The sequence below is a fragment of the Mytilus edulis genome, chromosome 3 (assembly GCF_963676685.1).
Source record: "Mytilus edulis chromosome 3, xbMytEdul2.2, whole genome shotgun sequence".
NCBI lineage: Eukaryota > Metazoa > Mollusca > Bivalvia > Mytilida > Mytilidae > Mytilus > Mytilus edulis.
The window spans coordinates 40,343,780-40,370,844 of NC_092346.1; the positions used below are offsets into that span (position 1 = coordinate 40,343,780).

The 27,065-nt window shown below is 32.5% G+C and overlaps 1 long non-coding RNA gene across 1 annotated transcript; it reads left to right on the forward strand.

Moving 5' to 3' along the window:
* The first annotated feature begins 13,318 nt into the window (after nucleotides 1–13,318).
* On the forward strand, nucleotides 13,319–23,005 carry LOC139516480 (uncharacterized). Its single transcript, XR_011662972.1, has 5 exons — nucleotides 13,319–13,449; nucleotides 16,260–16,415; nucleotides 17,227–17,327; nucleotides 19,319–19,431; nucleotides 21,736–23,005. It is a non-coding gene; the product is annotated as an uncharacterized lncRNA (long non-coding RNA).
* Nucleotides 23,006–27,065: the final 4,060 nt, after the last annotated feature.

The window sequence follows — 27,065 nt, forward strand, 5'->3', positions numbered from 1 at the left end:
TGGGGCATAAAAACAAGTATGTAACACATAAACAAACGACAATCACTAAATTACAGGCTCCTGACTTGGGACAGGCATATACATACAGAATAAGGCGGGGTTAAATTTGTTAACGGGATCCCCACCCTTTACCCAATATGGCTTGAGTGCCAATCAGAACTCCCCACAAAAGATCAAATGACACAGGAATTAACAACTATAGGTCACAACACGGTCTTCAACAATGAGCAAAGGTCATACCTCATAGTCACCTATAAAAGGCACCGAAATAACAATGTAAAACAATTCAAACGAGAATAGAAAAGGACAAATTTATGAACAAAAAATGAACGAAAAACAAATACGTAACACATAAACAAACGACAAACACTGAATTACAGGTTCCTGACATGCGACAGGCACATACATACCGAATAAGGTGGGATCCCCACCATTCTCCTAACCTGGGACAATGCTTATTACCACACAATACAAAAAAAAATTTGAAATTTGGTAGCGTCACTTTTACCGTTTATGAGAATTCGTGTCCCTATAAAAACATAGAAAATGCTGAATTTTTCGTTTCCGTTCTCTTAAATATTAAGATTTACTCAATCAAACGTTATAAACCTTACACGCAATGCTTATTTAAGGAATGACTAATATTTTTTCCGTCTATGAAGATATAACATAAAAAATGTCTATGAAGATATAACATAACAAAATAACGTCAGCCAATCAGAAGACGCGTCACATCCAAAATTAAAGTATTACCCTATAACACAAATCTATGAAGTTCGATATTGGGTGGCGTCACTTTTACTGTTCATGGGTTATTATATGTAAGAAGATGTGGTATGATTTCCAATGATACAAATGTCAACACGGACCCTTAAGATAGGAAAATGTTAATACATGAATAGGCGAGTGATTTATTTCAAAAAGACGCTTAGTTAACGACTTTAATGCACCCACCTATCACACGGCTGTATTATATATCATTCGAAAGCTGTTAATCTGTACTTTCTGTTTTGCCCGGTCGTAAAAAAATCATACGGTGCAATTTTTGTTAAATCAAGGTCAAAGGTCATGAAAAAACATTCCAATTTTTGCGATTACTAAATAAAACGCCATTTTCTAATTCTTGTACCATAAAATTTTCCAAAAGATCATATGATCTTTATGGAACATGATACATAATTTCCAAATCAAACAAAAAATAAGAGATTCGATGCGCAAAATTTCCCGAAAATTGAAATTTATCACAAATCCTAAAAAAATGAAAAATTATTCAAAAAGCAAAATATATCTTGGGGAATCGATATTTGTATGCTAAAAAAATGAATAAATGTATATGTTTTAGGTCAAGGAATATTTGTTTTGTAATTTTAAGATGCAATTATTAATTATTGTTCATGGAACAGCCTTCTATTGAAGTGTTTGCAGCTGCCCAAAAATCTGCCATCTGCAAATAGCGATCATTTTGTTAATCTATGTTAAAATAGCACATCGATAATTGTGAATATCAGGGAGGAGAATGATTTTCCATAATAAAAGAAGGGGTATTTAACGTAAGAAAAGAATATATGCAGGGTAATTGAGGTTAAAATATGTGTTTACGAAGTCAAACTTTTTTTACTTTTTGTAATCATGTTTAAATGCAAACATTACTTTGCGACTAAATCGTAGGCAACATTGAAATAAGTAAACTTGTTTAGAAACACTTGGTTGTCTAAAGCGGGATGTAAACGAACTAAATAAAATGCGGCTGCTTCTTATTTAGTTTAAAATCGTGTTATAGTAAGTCATATTCAATGTGTTTAGAAGTTTAATCATTCTAATTATTTGAATAAAAGATGCTTTGAGTATTTTCTACATAAGCTTTAAAAATACAAATGTACGGAAGCTTATAGGGGCCTTACGAAACTAGCATAAGGCCCCTATAAACTTCCGTAAGAAACAAATAAAGTTAATTAAAACCATGACCAAAAATAGAATTAAAGTCCAAGAGACGAACACCAGTCCAAAAAAACACAGCATACCATGAAAACGAACACTCCTAAAACAGCGAATGATCTTATGAGGTCAGGAAGGGTATTTGACTTTTTCATTTTGTTATTTCACAACTGCTTATAGTGTTTTACATACACAATGACATTGATTCATGGTTTGTGATGTTGATTGTCCCTTTGGTATTATTTTACTTTAAAGACATTAACTTGCAGTAATGAAAATCGGCCAAAAAATCACCTCAAAGTAAAGTGAAGAAGATTAACGCAATAAGACAAATATCCGCGAAAATAACTTAATTTGCTCACGGTGATATATATATAGAACCAAATCGTTATCATGATACATTTAGCTACACTGATCTACAATTTTTAAACCTTTTACTACTTGAATAGTGACGAAATATATCAAAGGGACATCAAACTCATAATTAAAAACGAACTGACAAAGCCGGGCAAAAAACAAACAAGACAAGCAACAGTATACAAAACACAACATATAAAACTACAGATTGAGTAACACAAACCCCCAAACAAATTTTTGAGGGAACTCAGGGGCTCCAAAAGGGTAGGCAGATCATGTTCCACATGTGACACCCGTTTTAGTTTAAACATATTTATTTATAGTGGATTGGGAAACAAGTTTTGCAACTTAAATTAATCGCTTTCCACTTTGCGGGTGCGAGTGCTGCCTTGTAGCGGCATTAGCCTGCTCTTTTTCGAAATCTACAAAGGTGTGTTGAACGTGCAAGAGATATGGCTCTCTCTTAACACGGGTCAGCCATTTATCGTCCCCTTCCGACGGACTTTTACCATTTCCTCAAGACCATACTCACAAATGGTGTCAAGGAAGAGCCGAACATTCAGTCCGATGCACTAACCATTACACCACGTACGGCACTCTTTTACCCGTCTTGTGGCTCATGTATTTCCCAACTCGGTGCCAATCCTTATTCGGTTAGTGACATTCACGGCAGAAATGACGGCAATTTGGTTACGTCGATGGAACTTATCAGTCGTCATCTGGCGAAACAGATATCTCATAATTGTCAACCAACTCGTAGTGACGTCCATGAAATTTTCAAAGGGATGATTTCAACTTTGCATTTGAACTCTGGTTTAAAACATGTTTAAACCACCATTTTTCTTCAAATGTCCTGTACCAAGTCAGGCATATGGCAGTTGGTATCGAACAATCTGTTTCTTTGTATGTTGGCGTTTGTTTTTGTAGCAGTTCTGTGTTTCTGTTATATCGTTGTGTTCCTCTTATGGTTGATGCGTTTTCCTAGTTTTTGCTTTGTGACCCGGATTAATTTCAGTTACTAGTAAATGGATTGATGACTATTGAATAGCGGTATACTATAGTTGCCTTTATTTCAGAGGAGTTGAGGCTCAATGAAATCGGTCTCCTCCTTTAGCAGTATAGATATGCAGGCGTTGCTATAATGTTGTTACATAGAAATGAAAAGTTTATAATTTGATAGTAAGGGGTGTTTTTATGGGTTGTTTTATGCTCATCTCTTTTGTCGTAAAACTTGTTCTCAACCAACCCTCATCATCGATTTCAAGATACGTGATAGAGTAAACTATATATCTGTTGAGTCTTTTATTTTCAATTTCAATGGAAAATACGAGTCCAACATTGTTACAAATTTTGCACTATTCAGTGAGATGACATCATCTATATAATGGAAAGTGAAGTTTCAAGACAATGATAGCTTCTTTTCAGTCGTCATCAGAAACTCTTGCATGAAGTCATCCTCGTATGAAAAATGAACTAGTCATTCAAGCTATTCAGGTATTCAGGAAGTCTAGTTGTAACTAGAATCGTTGCGTATTAATGGATATTTTTTCTTCAAAATTATTCTTATTTGATGAATTAATGCATGTAAACAATGAACAACGCAATTTAAGCAATCAAGTAGTCAAGTTTTATAATGTGTTTACTAGTTTTTGAAATTCTTTGAAATTTCAATTTTCATCAATTTATTTTCTATTTATATTTGGTCTAAATTTTCAATTCACATTGAAAAAATAAAAGGTCTTTTCACCAGGGCGGATACAGGATTTGACGTTAGGGGGGGCGCAGAATAAAATTTCGCCGAGCGGAGCGAGGCGAAAAAAATTTTGAGGTTAAAATAATCAAAGTTATTGCATGAGCTGTTGATCCGCCTCTCAACTCTATAACACGAAAGTGTAAACTTCTTCCCGCAAGATTAACGGTACTAGGTATTTCATTTATAAGCATATAACCTCTATGCGTGGATATTGAGTGGTAAAGATCTGTACCAAGTTGAAGGATATGATCAACGTCAGATGGAGTAGATGGTTCGTGGGTAACAGATGCCATGAAACACAGGGAGACACAAACGCATTGTCTTCCACCATCTACTAGCATACCTTGATGTTGTGATCCTTTGCAAACCAATCTACAATCATGACATCAGCACTTGTTGTAAACTCATCTATATAGTAATATTAGGTAAAATCTACACTCAACCTTGCAAGATATGGCTTTTCTCATTGTTGAAGCCGTATGGTGACCTTTACTATAGTTTTTAATTTCTGTATCATTTGGTCTTTTGGGGAGAGTTGTCTCATTGACAATACAACAAATCGAAGTTTTAAACGTTTACAGCCCTTACACGGCCGGTAGTTGCGACCTAAAGAGATACAGGATTTCCACAAAAATAATGATTTCTTGTTTTGCACAAAGTCGATGTGTCTAAGCCAACTGTACATGGTTTCAATAATGTGAAATTAAATCGGTTAACTTTAAAATTACTTTAACTCTCCATAACCACTAGCCCTGCCAAACTTCGATTTCTTGGTTAAGACGAAGGAAATGTGAAGAGTTGACAGATAGACAGTCGGACCGACAGACGCAAAGTGAGACGAAGCAAATGACGATAGCTCATCTGACCAATATAAGATTTTGAAAACGAAAATTATAACTGGTACAATTTATTTGTCAATTCATAATACGTGTTTTTATTTTTGTTCTATTTTCGGAGGTCGTGCTAGACTTTTTACATACTGTAAAAACAAATTGGCCGCTAACCACTAAAATCAAAATGAGATCCTTAAAAAATTGTGCTTATTTTCTTGGGATCCCATGTAATACTGTAGTACCTACGGGTTTGGTCCTTGACCGTTTATGCATGCTTCGGCAAATTTTATATGTTGCAAGTGAGAATCATATATTGTCACAGAGATATTAAATAATCAATCTAATTAAAATATTGATCTCTGATTACGTTATACTACATATGAGTAGTATAACGTAATCAGAGATCAATATTTTAATTAGATTGTTAAATAATGAGTCAAATTAACAAACTAACCTCTCGCTTGAACCATAATCTTTATCTTTCCTTAAGAAAGAATCTAACTTAGACTGCTTTCTTGGTCGTGCCATGATGAAATAATCCAAATAGCGGGTAGGGCACTTCCACCTTCTTCGTGGGAAAGTGATGTAGGGATGTTTTTGAACTTCGATTATCAAAGAAATTGTTTATTAAAACTGCAACTACAATGTCACAAAAATAATTGTTTTATTCTAACTGCTGAAAACCTATGATATTTGTCATCAAACGCAGTACCGCGTTTGACACCTTCCTTTGAAGTGTAACATGTTTATAGAACTTAAATAAACAATAGGTCAGTTGATTAGTAATCACGTTGAATAATTCTGTTTAACTACTGTTTTATATAGTAATACTTGTTTGAATGTTAAAACAGATTGAATGCAACGACATTAGGCTAGCTTTCGTCGTCTCTTCGGATACTTATTACGTGCGGACAACCCATGCTTTGCAAATTTTAGAGGGGGCGCACGCCCGCCACGCCCCCGCCTAAATCCGCCCCTGTAAATCACTACATCAATATTTATAATAAAGCTACAAATCAAACAATTAGAAAAGTCGAAATAAGCAAAAATATACAAAGAAAAACAAAATAACAAGAACACTCTAGTAATTGGCCTAGCTTGTAAAAACAGTTAACCCGTCAGATTATGAAAATATAGAATATATAGCCAATCGATCAAAAGTAAAAAAATAAAAAAAAAATAAGAAAAAAATAAAATAAAAATAAAATAAGACAGTCAGAAAAATTTATCTATTTAATTATTTGAATTACTTCTGGTTTAAGGAATGAAAGTAAGGACAATGAGGAAGTGCCAAAGAGCACCCTTTTACTATTTTAAACCATGAAACAAATGAACCTGATAAGCTGTCCAAATAGATAAAACTAAAGAATTATAAGTTGTAGTGGTTATATAATAAAAATAAATATAATAAAAAAGGAATTTAAAAAGAAAATTAGTCAGTTAAAATGCGTCTCGACCTACTGTTAAAAAAAAAATGAGGGTTATACAATTTCTAAGAAAATGTGATACTAATACAACAGTAAAAGATATTACAATGTGGAAATAATGGTAAGCCTGAATAACAGAACAGTATAAAGATATGAAAATGTACACATACAGATACTAACGCTTAAAATACAAATGTATGCCGAGTATTTACTCAGCCGAGTCAATAGTCTATGAGTTATTTAAAATGGTAGAATTAAAGCCTCTAATTTAAAATATAAAATGATAAATGTTGGTTGCTAGGCTTGGGGCTTTGATCTAAGACTGAAAATTAAAATAATAAAAGTATTCAACAAAATATATTTAATTCAAACACCTCAGAATTAACAAAAAAAAAATGCCTTCAACGTTTATTTAAATAATCAGAGATTTAACTAACTAATAACAGAGAGAGGGCAACTTGTTCTCGCATACCGGACTTTTTCGATACTCTCGGGCTTTTACTTATTCAATAATAAACAGTTGTAAATATCGTACATAGTAAAAAATAGTACGGGAAAATGTTCATTCTTGAAATGAAGCTGTCTCGCGTAGATTTCTTTTGATTTTCTCTTCAGCCAATGGCCGATCCGCAAAGTAGTGTTTGTGATACTTATTTTCAAAATGAAGTTTAATTCATCTGAATTGTCGATGAACATTCATTCTTTTTTTTATTCAAGCTGCAATCTTTTCAAAAGAGTAGCAACACAAAATATCCAAGAATCCGAATTCAAACACTAGTACTACATTATCTTGGAGCAGAACATTGCGATAGTCTGTCTCACCAAAAGTTGAGGCAGACGCCTATGGAAAGTAGCTATAGCAAGCTATAGCAAACTTTCCAAAAAAAAAACTGTGGTACCCGTGGTCCCTATGGTAGATATAATATTGGTTTACCCCGGCCCCCTATAGATTCTACTTATGTTACATCTTTTGACATCGGACTCGGACTTCTCTTGAACTGAATTTTAATGTGCGTATTGTTATGCGTTTACTTTTCTACATTGGCTAGAGGTATAGGGGGAGGGTTGAGATCTCATAAACATGTTTAACCCCGCCGCAATTTTGCGCCTGTCCCAAGTCGGGAGCCTCTGCTCCTTTGTTCGTCTTGTTTGATTTTTAATTTTAGTTTCTTGTGTATAATTCGGAGTTTAGTATGACGTCCATTATCACTGTACTAGTATACATATTTGTAGGGGCCAGCTGAAGGACACCTACGGGTGCGGGAATTCTCGCTACATTGAAGACCCATTGGTGGCCTTCGGGTGTTGTCTGTTCTATGGTCGGGTTGTTGTCGCTTTGACACATTCCCCATTCCCTTTCTCAATTTTACTTATACAAATTACTGTGGTTACTCGTGGTCCCTTATAGCAGATACGACTTTTGGTTACTCCTGGTCCCCTATAAATGCTACTTATAGAAATAACTTTGGGTTACATGTGGTCCACTATAGGAGATATAAGTTGGGTTACCCCTGGACCCCTATAGATTCTACTTATTGAAATAACTTTGGGTTACATGTGGTCCCCTATGGTAGGCATAACTTTGGGTTACTCCTGGTCCGGTATAGATTCTACTTATAGAAATATCTTTGGATACCCGTGGTCCCCTATAGTAGATATAACATTTGGTTACCTGTGGTCCCCTATTGTGTTCTGCGTATATAAAAAAAAATGTGGTACCCTTTGGTCTTCTTTGGCACTTACTGATTGAAATAACTTTGGGTTATCCGTGGTCCCATCTAGATTCTATTAATATATAAATATTTTGGTTACCCGTGGTTGCGTATAATAGATATTAAATATACCATTGCGTTATCCCTGGACCCTTTTAAAAATGACATATATACATACCATTGGGTTGTTCCTTGTCTTTGTGTGAAAACATTTTAAACATACCATTGAGTTGCTCTTGGTCCCCTAGAGAAATTGACATATATATATGCTATTGGGTTGCTCCTGGTCCCTTTAGGACATAACATTGGGTTACTCCTGGTCCTCTTTCGAAAATGACATATATATGTTAGCGGCAATAAGTGAAATTAGGCATTAAGCTTAAATCCTAGGCAATAAGCTAACGCCTAGGCATTAAGTTATTGCCTGAAATTTTCAGGCATTAAGCTTATTACCTGAAATCTTATGATGATTATTCATCCTATTGCCGAACATAATTTTAGGCAATAAGTGAAATCTGGAATTAATGCATATTTGGTGATTTATTCTTGATATAAAGGAGTTACTTAATTTAATTCTAATATAACATGTGTAAATATACATTCATTTGACAGATCTTCAAATTTAGTAAGTTTATTTAGTAATTTTAGCAGTTAAAAAACAGAATTTACACATACTTTTTTCATGTTTTTGTGATATTACAAAATATTAAAAAGATTTAAAAAAGTGATTGTTATAATCCAATTAAACAAGGGGGAGATTCTATAAAATAATTTTAATATTTATTTGAAAAAAATTTCACTTCACTAGTCGAGCTGATTTAAACTGGTCAAAAGAAGACAAAATTAAAATGTGATTTTTTTTGCTCACACCATTTTTCAATTTTTTTAATAGGATAAGTAAGTTTTCTTTATTAACAGTTTCACAACTTGTGATAACAAAATTATTTGAACACAAATTTTTATCAAGTTTTCATATTTTTAGATTATTATTTTAATATAGATAACACATCTTATTAGTGATTTTATTTCCAGTCTCGTGTGGAGTGTTGTGACACTCCATTTCAGTTCCCTCAAAGCAAATTTTACATATAATCAGTAAAATCATGCCGCAAAGGACCGAAAAACGGACAACGATTTTCAGCCAATTTCCTGAATGCAAAAAACGATTTCAAAGAAGTATCTCTTTAGTAATTCTTTGACTGATTGCCCTAAATTTCGTTTTTTACACCTTTCAAATGTCTGCTATTCATCTATAATGAAATTTATTTGATAAATATTATTTAAAGCTGAAGTTATTTGGTTTTAAATAGATGTGTAACAACGGCGAATATGTGTCCCCCGTTGACAAAACATCAGCAAATTTCAAACACCCTTTAATCCAACATTTCATATGATTTTTCTCAAAACAAACAATTTTTATAGCTAAAAGTATTTTGCATTTGAAATTATCTTCATATACAAATATCAGTATACTTCAAAAACATAAAGACCTGAACTTAAACTGAAGAAAACATGGAAAGATATGGCGAAAATGAGCACCCCACTCTAGTTATATTTTTTACTTATGTTTTGTTTCATATAGTTTACAATGTACAAATTATTATAATTTAAAACTAATATTTATTTTCTAATAATTAGTCGGTTTTTAAATTAAAGTTGTTGGTTAAATTTGATACAATATAATTTTTTTTCATTTGCTATTTTTTACGTCAATACGCGGTTAGGACATCCTAGCTAAGATAATCCTCAGATAGCTTCAATGTGCATGCTGAGACATGTCGTAAGTCGGTCCTAATTTTATTATAATTTCTGTCCTAGGAATATCTTATAAAATCGATCTTAGGACAGTTTCGATAAACAGGCCCCAGTTCTCATAATGTTATTATTTTACAAATATATTGTTATTTAAATGAATAAATGTCTTTTATTTACTAGCATTTATGTTTTAGGCATTAAGCTTAATGCCTGCACATATTTTTCAGGATTTAAGCTTAAATCCTAGGATTTAAGACTAATGCCTAACATCATTTAGGCAATAGACTTACTGCCTAGGCGTTAGCTTATTGCCTAGGATTTAAGCTTAATGCCTAATTTCACTTATTGCCGCTAACATATACATACTATTGGGTTGTTCCTGATCCCCTTTTGAAAATTACATATATATACTATTCTGTTACACCGTTCTGTAATTTATATAGTTCGTTTGATTATATTCTCAATCTATTTATGTGTTCCAGTCTAGGAGGATTATTCATCTTTAACCTTATAAGAACATTAAAACATCGTATCATCGCTACCTTTCCCCTGCTCACACGGATCTCAAACCGAACATTGCAAGGTCATACCAGTTCTGGAGAACTTTTCAAAGGACAAAGTTGCAGGGATCTCCATGGATGAAAATTGAACGATGGAGGAACTTTCACCATTACAAACCGTGTCTACGCTGTACAGTGTAGCGCGATCGGAAGTATTTTATCCCTCCATACAAGGAATGGTGAACTTGCTAGTTCATTGCTTATTTAAATGATATTTATTTGAATTTTCATTATAGAATTAGAAGTATCAATATTTTCATTTATTGCCGTTTTAAACCATTAAAATGCCAAGTCTTCATGGTCCCCCCTTAGTCGAGAATGACCATGTAGATTTCTTGTATTTTTGGTAATTGTTATGGGGGTTAAAAATCCACGGGGGGGTCTCAACATGGGATTTTGGGTACAGGTGTGCAGCTGGGATTTTAAAAACACCCCCCATTCATATATTGAATAATTGTGAAATCCCTACCTATACATATATTTCACAGCGAAATCATAACCCATTCATATATTTATCACCCATTGATATATCACAATCGGTCAATTACTACCTGTATTGATATATTTCCTCGGTAAAATTGCACCCCATTGATATATTTGACGGATCAAAAAAGGGACCCATTCCAGCGGCACATATGTATATACCTTTATATAGGAAGAGACCCCCCCGTGTAAAAATCATACGATGTGGAGCTTATTTTTCATGGACACTGTCAAAATCAGAACCCATTACCGGTATGGCTGATTTGAAACGTCATCTAAGACACAATTCGTGGCTAACCACAGAGTGAGTTAACTTTACAACATTGTTTTTGAAGCCTTCAAATTACTCTATACATATTTGAACATTCTCTCCGTGAAGCACTGGAAATTTATAACTGCTCTTGAAAAGTACAACATTTTCTCGGATTCAACGGACTGTGCTATCTATTACCTTTGACATTTCGTTTTAATAACATTAATTGAACACATTGTAAAATTGTATTTTATTTGTTTTTCAGCTTTTTACCATTTGTTAGATTGACTCTTGATTAAAGTATCAGCACCTGATAGTCTTTTCTGCTTGAGCCCAATCGTCGGTTATACTTAATGGTCAGGCCATTACATATACATTCCATTGGGTTGCTACTGGTCGCCTTTAAAAATCAGCATATAAGCATTGTTAGCATAGGGTTGCTTCTGGCCCCCTTAGAAACATACATATATGCATACCATTGGATTGCTCCTGGTCACTTTAGAAAATATTATTTATATACATATTATTTGGTCGCCACTGGTTCGCTATAGATAACTTTATATATACATACCATTAAGCTGCCCCTGGACACTATAGAAAGTTCAAACTTACATACATGTATATACATAATTACCATTGGGTTGCCCCTGGTCCCCTATAGAAAATTTGATATACTAGTCTACATACCATTTTGTTGCACCTGGTCCCCTATTGAAAATTAAGCATATATACATACCATTGGTTTGCCACAGGAACTCTATCTGTTTTAACTTACCATTGAGTTGGTCCCTTTTAGAAAAATAGATATGTTCAAACCATTTGTTTTGCATGATCCCCTAAAGAAAATTGCACATACATGTATGTATCTTGTAGCACAAATAGAAAAAAAACATACGTTGCACCCGTCTTCTGTGAAAAAAAACCCATGCATATGGACTTTTAAAACATTAGAACTTCATAACGGGTCATTTTTATGGGAATTTAATTGGTTATATAGTTTACTTCATTCACTGTCCTGCATGCAGTTCGTCATGATCGTGATATTAGGTGCATCATCGTGCGTCAATTGTATTTAAATTCTTTAATTTATTTTTTTAAGGATCTGTTGAATACATTTGGAGAGACAGGTGAGTCGATAATTTTGAGGTAGAGGTTATGGTCAGTGACAGAACAATGTTTGTTTCAGACCTCGTGTCATTGAGGCCTAACAATGAATGAAGTGTTTATGTCATGGTGATGAGATTTATATAGAGAGATTGGATGCTGTGTATTAAGCTAGAAATCATTTTATACAAAATAAATGAACTATATTAAGGTCTTCTGCCTGTCAGATTGATTGTATCTAATTTCAATATACTTTCAGTTTTATATTAGGAATAAACAAAACACCGGTCTGAAAAGTTATACAATGAAACATACTGACCTTAGAATGATTTTCTCGATAACACCTGATTAACAGACTTTAGCCAACTCGATTAACAGACCAACCGCCCATATATATAGCCGCATACTCAATATTAATGTTGTCAAGGACCGAATATCGAATATATATATACTAAAAACGTTAACCGGTTAATCGGACTTTTTCCAATTATACATATAACAGATTTGATATACATATTGAAATCATTGAATAATTTTGTTCCGTTTTAAAAATTATCGCCGTGGTAATTAATTTCACATATAAATTGTCTAAAATATTGATTGCTATTGTTAATCCAAAAAACATAAAGTTAATTAGAACTTAGACAACTTGTCTATCACCTGGGGACAAGGTCTTGATTAAACATAATTAATATACATCATTTTTTTGCTAAATCAGTAAATGTCCATTCGATCGAAATTCGATTAAATTTTACTACTTACTCACCCGATGCAACCCGTGTCATCCTCTTCAATAGATCTTATGTTAGTGGAGTTACGTTGTTCAATAGACCATATGGTATACCATGTTAACACATGTTATGGGGTTATTCTATGGAAATAGAGTAACACCGTATTATAACCATGCTAGTATACGGTATGGGGTTATCCTATTCAAGTAAGATTACACAGTAATGATACAAATTTAGCATATAATAGTATGGAGTTATACTATTCAATAAGGGTAACACAGAAATTATACAATGTTAGCACATAGGATAAACTGAGTATGGGGTTATCTTATTCAAGTAAATAACACAGATATTTTGGTATGACACAGAGGCTGAACATTGACCAATCATTGTATTTCTTGTATAATCATACAAAAAAACAATACCCCATAACTTTCAAGCCACATGCAAACAGAGAGTGTAGAGGTCATTGTTACATTAATTGACCAAACTTTTGCATCTTGTCATGATACGACTAACGCTGCATCATGTAAAATAAAGATTCAAGTAAGTTGAGAATTAAATGCATTTATGATCATTTATACTTGTAAACAATTATACATATTACTTGATATTACTACATACAGAGACATACTACGAAGGTTTATTTCCAATAATTCTCATTCCTCGTCCCGTCCCTTTTTGATTTGACTTAAAGCACGTTTTATTGTAGAATATTAAACGAGTGTCTTTAGTTTAAACTGGAACACATTTAATTGCCCTAATACTGATTAACTTGAATTGTTTAACCAAAACCCACCCGCAGATCGATGAATCTAATTGAACGTGTTATGAAAAATTGAGTTATATTTGCTAAACATAAATATTTGTCAAACGTTTATATTGATTAACGACGTAGTTTTTAACTGCAAAACGGGCAACCTCTCTGTCAGCCCATAGCTGAGGCCGATAGCAAAATGTACTGTCCGGAATTGATACATACGTTTGTACCGGAAGTTGTGAAATTTATTTTCCGTTTAGTCAATTTCACTTTCACTTTCACTTTGACTCGTAAATTAATTAAATTCTGGCCTAGAAAGTGGGACAATTTATAACAGGAGACAGAAACCTGCTCTCATTAGGTTGATTAATAGAGAAATGTTATATCTATCTACTCCAAAATATTAAAATGAAATACATATGTCTTACTGCAAGTGCAAAAACTTCCCCCTCAAAAGTTGAAGGCAAAACAACATGAAAAAATACATTTGTTTATCAGGGATAATATGAGAATGGTGCTACATTAAATGCAAGCTTACCAAGACATATTAGTTTATTTATGTATTGATAACACCACACTCAGAGATCCAGAAACCCACATTATATTGCAGAACGTTTATCTGTTTATTGCACAAAACTTGCAGAATTATGTTGCATGAATCGCTGCCACTAAAACTTAATTTTAATATAATAAGGGTTCAGCTGGTATAGAATAGCTAACTGTAGACCATGCAACTAGTCCTATAATGCAAGGATGTGGTTATGTAACAGTGGTTTGATTCCGCCAGTGTACTTTATTTGGAGGATTTATGGTGTATTTGAATCCTGCATTGATGTAAACAATAAAGTTTTCGTCCAAGGAATGTTCACGCTAGTGTTTTGAAACCAGGATGCCTCTGTAATTGAAACTTTCTGTAAGAACAATAAAATTGAGAATGGAAATGGGGAATGTGTCAAAGAGACAACAACCCAACCATAAAACAGACAACAGCAGAAGGTCACCAATAGGTCTTCAATGCATCGAAAAACTCCCTCACCCGGAGGCGTCCTTCAGCTGGCTCCTAAACAAATATATATACTAGTTCAGTGATAATGGATGTCATACTAAACTCCAAATTATGCACAAGAAACTAAAATTAAAAATCATACAAGACTAACAAAAGCCAGAGGCTCCTGACTTGTGACAGGTACCTCAAGCCAAGTAGAAAAGTAAATGCAACACCGTGATAAAATTCTCAATATATCTATACTTAGCACAGACTCAGAGATGTACATAATAATGGATGTTACATCATACCTCCCACGTAAATCCACATGTATTGTAACCTTCTTTGCAAACTCTTTGCCGATTTTATTGTTTTAAAAATGGCAATTAAAAAAGACAAAAGAACTTTTATTCTTTTTCAGATGCATAATAAAAAATAAATGCCCAAGAGTTCAGAGAAATAACAATATCAAAATAAAATTAAATTCGCGAAAGTCTATTAATATTTTTGGCGAATTCAAGTCATTTCAAAACATGACGTCATACAAATGAAAACGCTAGAGTTGAAGGTTTTCCATTACGTGAACAATAGAAATTTGTATGATAAATGCATTTCTGATGTATTTATATGTTTTATTTTCTATTTTAATGCATTATACTAACATTTTACAGATTTCAGCAAGTCAACATGGCGGCTCTTTGGTTAAGAAATGTCAATTTTGAATTTGACAGTCGCTTACGAGAAACACATGTAAATTAAAGATGTCAAATGTTGGGATTGAGAAGTAAAAAAATTAAACAGGTTTTCTCGAGCAGTTATTCACGAAATAATCCATGCAAGCTACAGATTTATTAGAATGTTTGAGCTTGATCTAACAAGGAGTAAAAAAGAACAGCCAAACACACAAAATACCAACCCTCACTTCAATTTTGTAAAGACCGTATTTATCAACTAACGCTCAGGATAAAATTTGAATATCTCAGCCAAGGCCATGTGTAAATTTCCAACAATCTTTGGCTTCCATGAACTATTAACTAATACCACAACAAACTACGATAACATAGGAATAATGATACATGTTGGTCTGTCTGTTTTGAGATCATCTTGCAAGGTTTTTCCTCTTATACCTTGAAATGATGAGGGGGCACAAAGTTCTACCCGTGTCCAGCTGTATGTCTACATCCTTTTGCACATCCGTACTTCCCAAAGTTTTCAAATGGATCATAACTATGCTGTGTAACAAAAGTATTTTGTGGTAATAAGTATAAAAAATGGAAATAAATGCTGAATTTTTGCTTCCTTTCTCAAACATAAGTTAGTCTCAAACAAATGTAATAAAACTTATACACAATACTGATCTGACACCACAAATCAACATGCACATTTGGGTAGGGTCAATTTTACTCTTCTTCAGTTATGTCCCTTTATAACTTTATATGATATGCCTAGGGTGCATCGTCTATGTCCCATTAAAGGGGAGATAATTGAAGACTTATTGTAGTACAATGTATCTTTCAAGCAAAACATCCAATGTGAATGGTTTTAATGAAACTTGATACATTGCATGTAAAACAAATAGAACATATATTGAAATTTGTTTATTTATTGTAGAATGAAAAGAATCTGCTTTACTAAAAGTCCACCAAAGATTAGATAGTTTTTGCCCGAAACAGACCACACACTAGACTGGAAGATTCAACATCCAGCGAAAAGAGGAAAGTGGCATTGATTCAGTTTCAATACACACTCTTACTTTTCCCTTACAAGGTGATATGAGATGTTTATGATACTTTTAAGCAAAAATTTAATATAAATAGGTTTGAGACAGGTTACAGGTATATTGTTGCTTCAATAATGTTTGTTTTTACTGAATCACCAGTAAGTTTACATGGGAAACTAATCTTTTACATTTTCAAAACATACTCAGATACTTGTATACATGTGCTGATGTACTAAGGCAATTTCAATCTATAGAATTACTGGTTCATATGAACCATATTTACAGTTTTTTGCATGATTTGAATGTGAATAGCTATATCAATAATTGTATTATTTTCTGCTGACATAAGAGGAAGATGTTTAGATGATTAAGGATATTAACTTATTATGGAAGACATTTTTATTTTATTGTACTGATTAAAAGGGTTAATAGTTCAATAATATTATGACAGTACATGTATACAGATTCCCAATTTACCTTTTAACTTAATGTGCATGACCTCCAGCATTTTGTCCAGCCTATTCTATTAGTTTTACATGCATCTTCATGTCAGGAGTTATTATTTGGAGAAGGACAAGCAGAACAGTTTATTCAATGAAATTAATTTAAAAAAAAATGAATAATGTGTTACTATTTAGTTAGTAACTAGAGTTTAGTATTACAATATTATTTTGAAAAAAAAAATTGTCCTTCACATGGAATAACTAATAATGGTCTAGACAAAATAATATTCTTGACAGTGTTTTGTAGAGCAAGTTTAATGTAGGGTTTTCTACATACCCTAGTTAAATTATGTATTTGTTTTCACTTATTGTTAACTTATGGGATAAAATCTCCATTTTAACTTTCTTTTTATAGGGATATATGTACCAAAAAGAGTTGGTCTATGTGCTCAAAGAAAAGACAACAATTGTGATCAAGCTTTTTTTTTAGTCCTATTTCTGATGTTGAGAAGAAAGGTATGCTTTTCTCTTGTATGACTAATGTAATGTTTATTGCTACTTTGACAAACTGTCAATCATGCTTATTGTGAAGCACATAAAGTTCTTACTTAAGAGAACAATTGATGATATGATCTGTAGCAAAACTTTAAAGGATAACATAGTCTTTATAATTATGGGTGAGACTTTTTCAGTTTTATAGAATAGTAGAAAAAGTCTGTTTACCATATTATGTAGTTGACAACATCATATCACCATTTATTTTATATAATAATCTTAAAGGGAGGAATGATACTTTATAAAAAAAAAGATGTGGTTTGGTTATCAATGAGACAACTCTCAATCCACAACCAAATGTACCGTAGTCAACAATTTCTAAAAGTATTGCAATATTGACCTCATATAAATGCAAATCCTCTGAGAAAAACTTATTTTTAAGGATTTGGTATTGTAAGGAATTTAATGTGATTCTTTAAAATCAGTATTTGTTTTTATTGATATATATGTTCAAAATGTTTAGGAAGGAGTGCAATGTGTATATTATATTAATGTGAAATTCAGCGTATATTTTGTTGTAAGAAATCTCATATTATGAGATTTGTCTTGTATAAGCCCCAAAACACTTAGGCCAATAACATTTTGCACAGTTGTTGTGCCTATTATATTTTTTTGACATTTGTCTCATTATTTTTTTGGTAAACTAAATGTTAAAAAATGTAAAGGCTCAATTAATTAACCCTGTCTATCCCACTGTCTGTTTTTCTCTATAAGAGTACATTGTTTTTTCCGGCTTTCTCCTCCTACAGTTTTTGAGATACAGCTTAGTAGGATATAGTAGGATGTTTCTTCCCATAATAAGAGTATGGATGTCCACAGGATTTTATTTGTTTTCAAGGCACTATAAGCACACACAAAAATCAAAGGATCAGGGCTTTATTGCACTTTTTCATAACTATTATCAGTAAAGCCTTCAACACAGAGCCAAAAAAAAATCACTGCAAGTATAAGATCGCCCTAAGCATTGGTTTGAGCAGAATTTTTAGCCAAAAAATTAGGATAGACTTTATATAAACATGTACCATCACCAAATTGGGCCAGAAAAAAAAACATACTTGAAAGTAGAAAGTTTTTAAAACAGAATAGGCATAAATAAGGTGTAAATATCAAAATATATAGAATATAGTTTGGTAATTGAGTTTTATTTGAAAGGTGTATATAGTACTGGTGATCCTTGTAGAACACATTGAAATGTATAAATGAAACCACATATTGCATGTTTCTGAAAAGGGTCTGGTTTGGTGTATCTAAAGTTTGGGTAGCCAGCACAGTCTGATGTGGAAATGACTTCTGCCGTTGTCTGTTGTCTGTTCTATATTCGGGTTGTTGTCTCTTTGACACATTCTCAATTTTATCATCATTATCTCCTAAACTATATGAAATATCTTATAAACTGTATAAGATATCTTTTTAACTATATAAGATATCTTGTATGGCATGTGATACGGATTTCGTCATGTTTTGTACGCTTTATCATATATTTAAACAGGAGAGTAAATATCAACTGCTTTCTGACCCCTAGCACCTGAGATTTACTTCTGTTTTGAAAGCGTTAAAGAGAAACGCTTATTTATTTATTGGAAGCACCTGTGTTACCTTACAGTTTGAGTCATGTTGTTCATAGAATTATTTTGTTTATTTTTATTTTTTGTGTGTTTTGTATGGTATTTCATTGAGATCTTTTTTATAGTTGCATTTCGTGTGCCAGAATATGAACGCTTGATGTCTGTGACATAACATGCCAAACAATGATGCAATTCAATAAATGGCTTCATGCCCTAATGAATCACTACTGTCACAAAGGTGAAATCCGAGTAGGAGTGTGATAAAGGGTACTCATCAAAGTTGAGCAATACATATTAAACAGCAGGCTATTTATCAAATATATAAAACTACTGTTTTTAATATTACATATATGATACAAATATATATCTATATGTTTATTGTTTCAGGATGTAATGAAGTAACAATAGTGAAGGTTTTAGCAAGCAGGTACTGGAAGAACTTCAAAAGGTTAATCCTACAGCTGTCTGGTGATGTTGAAAGAAATCCAGGACTTACAATGGTATCGATCACCCCAAAAAAATGCTATGTTTGAGACTGAAGTATATTTAGGATTAGTTGCTCTGAAAAACAAGCACTTTAATTTAACAACTTCATCAAAATCCATTTAATTAAGGCATATTGGATAATGTTTCAATTCATCTTTAACATAATTTTCATTGAAATTTTATGTTTTATTAACCAATAGAAAACTGGTTAGTACTCTGTTCAAGTAAGGCAGACTGGACATGCTGCCATGAACAGTTTCCATGGGATAACTTATGAAACATTTAATCAACTCAGAAATGACACAAAACTGTCTTTTCACAGTTATTGTTATAGGCCTGGTTACATGACATATTATGGTATACCGTTGTCTGTCCGTTCATCGTCAACATGTCAGACATTTACTCAAAAAGGCTTAAACCAATTTGCATAAAACTTTGGTGAATCGTTTATATTTATTGCGGTGAGATCCTTTATTTTTATAAATTTTAGATTTTAAGTTTCTGAGTTATAGGGTTTTATTAATTAAAAAAAGGGGAATTTTCCAGTTTTCTGACAATCATTTAAAAAGACTTTCACCAACTTGCAAGAAATTTTGGTGAATTGTTTATATCTTTTGACATAAACTCCCTTTCAATTTTTATAAATTTTAGATTTTTTGTGTTTCCCATTTACAGGGTTTTATTCATTAAAAAGAAGGGAATTTTCCAGTTTTCAAACAATAGCTCAAAAATACTTTCAGCAGCTCTTATTGAACTTTGGTGAATTGTTTATATCTATTGATGCAAGCTCCCTTTAGAATTATATAAATTTTAGATTTTATAGTTCAGAGTTATGGGGTTTTATTCATTACAAAAGGGGGAATTTTCCAGTTATTGGACAATAACTCAAAAATACTTTCAGCAAATCCATAGGCGGATCCAGGGGGGGGTGGGGTTGCTGGGTGACCCGGGCCCCCCTTTTTGTGGGAAAAATTTGGTTGATTATATAGGAAATCACTGATGCATGACTGGAGTGGGCCCCCCCTTAGGTCAGTCAGCCCCCCCTTAGGAAAAGTTCTGGATCCGCCACTATATGAATCACTCTGTCTGTCTGTCTGTCTGTTTCATATGTCTTGTAAACTTAACTCCTCCGTAATGTATGTACCAATTAGATGAAACTTTACACAGTCTAAAATATTTCAAGGGAGATAATTGAATTTACTTAGTTTGTAGGAAATAGTCCAGATCCAATAATTTTCAAGGGAGATAATTGAACCTAATTAGTTTAATATTGCAATAAGTGGCAACAGGACCTGTAAGTGCAACTATGTTTAATTGCCTTGATGGATATTGATGTAAATTAACACAGTAGACTGACACCACCAGAGAATGTATATGGAGGAAATAATCCTGGTCTGAAATATTTTAAGGGGGAAATGGATCTTAATTGTTTAATGTTGCAATATGTTGCAACAGTGTTTAGTAAGATAAGTGGATGTTCTCCTTATCTGCTTTATCGATATTGTTGAAATTTTATATCAAGTGCAGTACACCGCCTGGGAATGTGCATGAAGGAAAATCATATTGGTCTGAAATATTTCAGAAGATGAATTGGAATGGGGGTGGGGTATCCTTTAGTGGGTTGACTCCCAGTTTTATGCAATACACTCAGAATGGCAAATCCTATCCATGCTGTTCTGTGTTCACTCTTGTTTCAAACTAGGATCACAAAAGTCCTTGTTATATTCTTTACATATATTACGAAGTTAGATCTCCACAAAAGTACAGGTGAATCAGGAGTCTTAACATATCTATGTTTTAGTAACTAGAATACAAGTTTTTATTGTTGCGATACTCACCCAGTTGCATTACATTTAAATTTAATCAGAGAATTACTTATTATAAGAACATTTGAAACATCAAATAAAATAGGGGGCCGCAGCCTTCTGTTCTTTAAAAATAAATACAAAACACAAAGTGTCCTATCAAATCAATGTAATTATCTGCCCTTTATTTTAAAAGGATATATTTTTTTTAATTTAAATACACTTTATCACACTTAATTTTTTGATAGCTTGATCCAACTTTCGAGCTTAAGATGTTCCAGTCATATAATATTGCATTATACTTTGTAAAATATTTTAAACCAAAAAAGAGATTTTTTGCAACATGCCTAAAACCAGACATCATTCCAACTTGACTTAATATATCTTTGGAAAAGTCAGTTATCTGGAATGTGATCTGAACAGTTCAACTTTTTTTTCCATTTTATTATGTATGTTTCTTTCAATAATTGAACCAGTTTTTGTGAATTTTACATGAAAACAATTCTATTTTAGGTTTATCAAGACTTCTTAGTGCTTGCCATACAAGTGTCAAAGAGTGAATGGCAAGAATGGCTTTAAAGAACAGAGAAGACTTGTTTTATTGCACTTAGTTTTGAGCTTATGTTTAATATTTTACCACTACGATAGAGTTATGTAAATTTATGTAATGTATTGTTCTAATATACCGATCTGTTTTGTAATTGCTCCTTTTTAGATATCTTGTAATTGGTTTTTTTTATACCTTTTCCTACGTGAGTACCATTGACAACTATTGAAGGTTTTTAGTAAGGTTACTTTGTTTTGTTTTTTTATTTCTTAGGATTAAGATGTCATTCTTGAATACCTTGTAAGTATGACCTGTGTTTTTATTATTTCTTGATATGTGTAGTATTAATCCACCCCAATTATATTTAGTTATGAAAAAAATATATGCCATAAGGACTGTCCACTATGAATGCCTCTCTGAAAAGATTAGAGAGTCTTGGCATAAATAAATATAAATTTCTAAAATATAAACAAATTATTAAGACTCCATACAAAAAAAAACTTTGTGTCACAACAGTGATTTTTTTTTTGTATAATAAAGGTTAGTTCTAAATCTTAGTATTTTTATTGGGATTGTCTTCATTGCATAGAGGATGTGTTTATCATATAATTTAATGTACCTCAAAACGTGATTTTTAAATGTCATAAATACATGTACAGAAAAACATACATAATGATTATGATATGCTAATACTTCATTGTTGCAAATAATTGTACTTTAAATTTAGATGAATATATAAACTGGAATTTACTAATCATATTTATGTTTGTTGATTGTTGACAATATGTGTTGAAAAACAAAAAGAAGCCATAGGACTTAGAGTAACAAGCCTCAGTCAAAAAGTCACAATTAATTCATTCATAATTATTGAAATGTATAAAAGAAAATGTATTAAACATTGTCTTTTTGTAAGATAAATTGTTTGTTCATTATTAATTTTTGAAACTTGTAAATTTGTTGATAAATTTACTTGGTCTATAAAAGATTAATATAATATAAAGATATCTATTGAATTTGTCTTCCTATTAAAAACAATCTCTCAAAAACACTTTGTGCCCTCTTGCTCCATATTTTTTAATAGGTTACTTTTTTGTCTATTTTGTTTTGTACCATGATATTATGCATGATAAATATAAATTGTGCTTTATGCATGTCACTAATTTATAGATAATTTTCTTGTTAGGTATTTATGATAATGTTTTCATTTACATTTATATATATATATATACAAATTTAGAAAATTTAAAGTTTTATAATAAAGAATAAAATTAATAAAACATGTTTTGATTGATTTGATTGTATCCAATATGTTTATTAAAAGGAAGGCTGTTCCAGTAATAGATACTGAGTTTAAATATAACTTGCATCATATAGAAAATAAAACAGCAAAAGATAGAAAACGGAGAGAAAATTGCTTCAACTATCATATTTAAAGTTCATTTCCTCTTTACAGAAGGAATTGAGTGCAACACAAAGCCTGAATTGAACTTAGTATTGTAGCTAAGCATGACTTTTTGTGTGAAATTATTTTTTATTAAATGATGACTTTACTATTTTCACCTATTTTTTTGTAAGTAAAACTAGAACAGGATACAATCTGTGAATTATATGGTTTTCTTAAAAAGAGTCTTCATGTATACATGTATGAATTGCCTGTGATTCTAAGATATTGTCAGTGTGTCTTTTTCAAAGATCTACATTTCAGTCAGACCGGATTCTTTTGACCTTGACCTTAAAGTTCTGTGATTAGATCCATTCTTATGTCGGTTAAAATCTCATTAGAGCTAATGTTGTCTCTGTTTGTATATCTTGCCGACTTGCTTATTTATTATCATTATTTATTATTTATAAAATATTGGACGCAGCAGGTCAACTATATGTTATGTATGTAAAGGGGTAGTCCAAATAATTATGACGTCTGGCAAGGCTATTTTAATTTTTTCAGCCTTGAGAAGGCGTCCCAGAAAAAAAATTAAAATAGCCTTGCCAGACGTCATAATTATTTGGACTAGTAAAGGGGAACATGTCAGTTTGGCAGATTTCATCTGACCTTGATCTAATTTTTATGATTCATTGGTCAATGTTAAGTTTGTTGTGTTTTGGTCTTTTTTCAAGTACTATATTAAGCAATAGGTCAAATATATTTGGTATATTGAATTATTGTTGTTAGATGTGCATATGTGTCTTATAGGATCTATGTAAAATATGAATTGTCAGTGATACTTGTAGTGAAACCTTAATCTAAAAGACCATAAAATCAATGGTCAGTAAAGCATATGAGACATTTCAGCGTGTGCACTCTTGTTTGTTTTTAGAAATAAAAAATGATTTTTTTTGCCTATAAAATGTACTTTTACTGTATCTTTAAAGTAGTCAGCACCGTTAGCCACTAGTCCGATAACCCAGACTAGTAAATATTGATTCAAACTAGAGAAAATTTTCAAAATTTTATAGAGTCATATAGGGACAAGTTTTGATTTCTAGTAATGAAAAAGTTTTTGGCACAGACTGTCTTTACAAGCAGATAAATAAAGACATTAGTCTAATTCATTTAAATATAGATAATGACAGATGTAAGACTTGTAAATGAAAAAAAGACAATTGGTAAAATATAAATAATAAAAGATATAAGGCATGTACACGAAACAAGGAGTTAAATATGGATGATAAAAAATGCAAGGCAAATGTACACTAGACAACTGCACTGCAAATTCAAATAATTTACAAATGGCAAACCCTGATATGCATTGTCTGTGGATCTTAGATACAGTCTGTAAGTATTGTCTGTTGTTCCTAGATACTGTCTGTAAGTATTGTCTGTTGTTCCTAGATACTGTCTGTAAGAATTGTTTGTTGTTCCTAGATACAGTCTTAAGTATTGTCTGTTGTTCCTATATACAGTCTGTAAATATTGTCTGTATTAAAGTATTGTCTGTTGTTCCTAGATACAGTCTGTAAGTTTTGTCTGTTGTTCCTATATACTGTCTGTAAGTATTGTCTGTTGTTCCTAGATACAGTCTGTAAGTATTGTCTGTTGTTCCTAGATACTGTCTGTAAGTATTGTCTGTTGTTCTTAGATACAGTCTGTAAATATTGTCTGTTGTTCCTAGATACTGTCTGTAAGAATTGTTTGTTGTTCCTAGATACAGTCTTAAGTATTGTCTGTTGTTCCTATATAGTCTGTAAATATTGTCTGTATTTAAGTATTTTCTGTTGTTCCTAGATACAGTCTGTAAGTTTTGTCTGTTGTTCCTATATACTGTCTGTAAGTATTGTCTGTTGTTCCTAGATACAGTATGTAAGTATTGTCTGTTGTTCCTAGATACTGTCTGTTAGTATTGTCTGTTGTTCTTAGATACAGTCTGTAAATATTGTCTGTTGTTCCTAGATACAGTCTGTAAGAATTGTCTGTGGTTCTTAGATACTGTGTATTTATTGTCTGTGGTGTTAAGATACAGTCTGTAAGCTTTGTCTGTGGTTCTTAGTGGTTCTAAGATACAGTCTGCAAGTTTAAACTGTTGTTCCTAGATACAGTCTGTAAGTATTGACCGTGGTTCTGAGATACGGCATAAAAGTATTGTCTGTGGTTCTTAATACAGTCTGTACATATTGTCTGGTTCCTAGATACAGTCTGAAAATATTGTTTGGTTCCGATGTACAGTCTGTAGTTCTTAGATACAGTCTGTAAGTTTTGTCTGTGGTTCTTAGAAACAGTTTGTAGGTTTTGTCTGTGGTTCTTAGATACAGTCTATAAGTATTGTCTGTTGTTCCTAGATACAGTCTGTAAGTTTTGTCTGTGGTTCGTAGATACAGTCAATAAGTATTTTCTGTTGTTCCTAGATACAGTCTGTAAGTATTGTCTGTGGTTCTTAGATACAGTCTGTACGTTTTATCTGCGGTTCTTAGATACAGTCTTTAAGAATTGTCTGTGGTTCTTAGATACAGTTAAAGTATTGTCTGTGGTTCGTAGATACAGTCAAAGTATTGTCTGTGGTTTTTAGATACAGTCTTTATGTATTGTCTGTGGTTCTTATATGCAGTCTGTAAGTTTTGTCTGTGGTTCTAAGATACAGTCTGTAAGTTTTGTCTGTGGTTCTTAGATACAGTCTATAAGTATTGTCTGGTTCTTAGATACAGTCTGTAAGTATTGTCTGTGGTTCTTAGATACAGTCTATAAGTATTGTCTGGTTCTTAGATACAGTCTGTAAGTTTTGTCTGTGGTTCTTATATACAGTCTGTAAGTATTGTCTGGTTCTTCGATACAGTCTGTAAGTATTGTCTGTGGTTCTTAGATACAGTCTGTAAGTATTGTCTGTGGTTCTTATATACAGTCTGTAAGTATTGTCTGGTTTTTGGATACAGTCTGTAAGTTTTGTCTGTGGTTCTTATATACAGTCTGTAAGTATTGTCTGTGGTTCTTATATACAGTCTGTAAGTATTGTCTGTGGTTCTTAGATACAGTCTGTAAGTATTGTCTGTGGTTCTTATATACGGTCTGTAAGTTTTGTCTGTGGTTCTAAGATACAGTCTGTAAGTATTGTCTATGGTTCTTATATACAGTCTGTAAGTTTTGTCTGTGGTTCTAAGATAGAGTCTTTAAGAATTGTCTGTGGTTCTTATATACAGTCTGTAAGTATTGTCTGGTTCTTAGATACAGTCTGTAAGTTTTGTCTGTGGTTCTAAGATACAGTCTGTAAGTATTGTCTGGTTCTTATATACAGTCTGTAAGTTTTGTCTGTGGTTCTTAGATACAGTCTATAAGTATTGTCTGTGGTTCTTAGATACAGTCTGTAAGTATTGTCTGTGGTTCTTATATACAGTCTGTAAGTATTGTCTGTGGTTCTTATATACAGTCTGTAAGTATTGTCTGTTGTTCTTATATACAGTCTGTAAGTTTTGTCTGTGGTTCTTAGATACAGTCTGTAAGTTTTGTCTGTGGTTCTTCGATACAGTCTGTAAGTATTGTCTGTGGTTCTTATATACAGTCTATAAGTATTGTCTGTTGTTCCTAGATACAGTCTGTAAGTTTTGTCTGTGGTTCTAAGATACAGTCTGTAAGTTTTGTCTGTGGTTCTTATATACAGTCTGTAAGTATTGTCTGTGGTTCTTATATACAGTCTGTAAGTTTTGTCTGTGGTTCTTAGATACAGTCTATTAGTTTTGTCTGTGGTTCTTCGATACAGTCTGTAAGTTTTGTCTGTGGTTCGTAGATACAGTCTGTAAGTATTGTCTGTGGTTCTTATATACAGTCTATAAGTATTGTCTGTTGTTCCTAGATACAGTCTGTAAGTTTTGT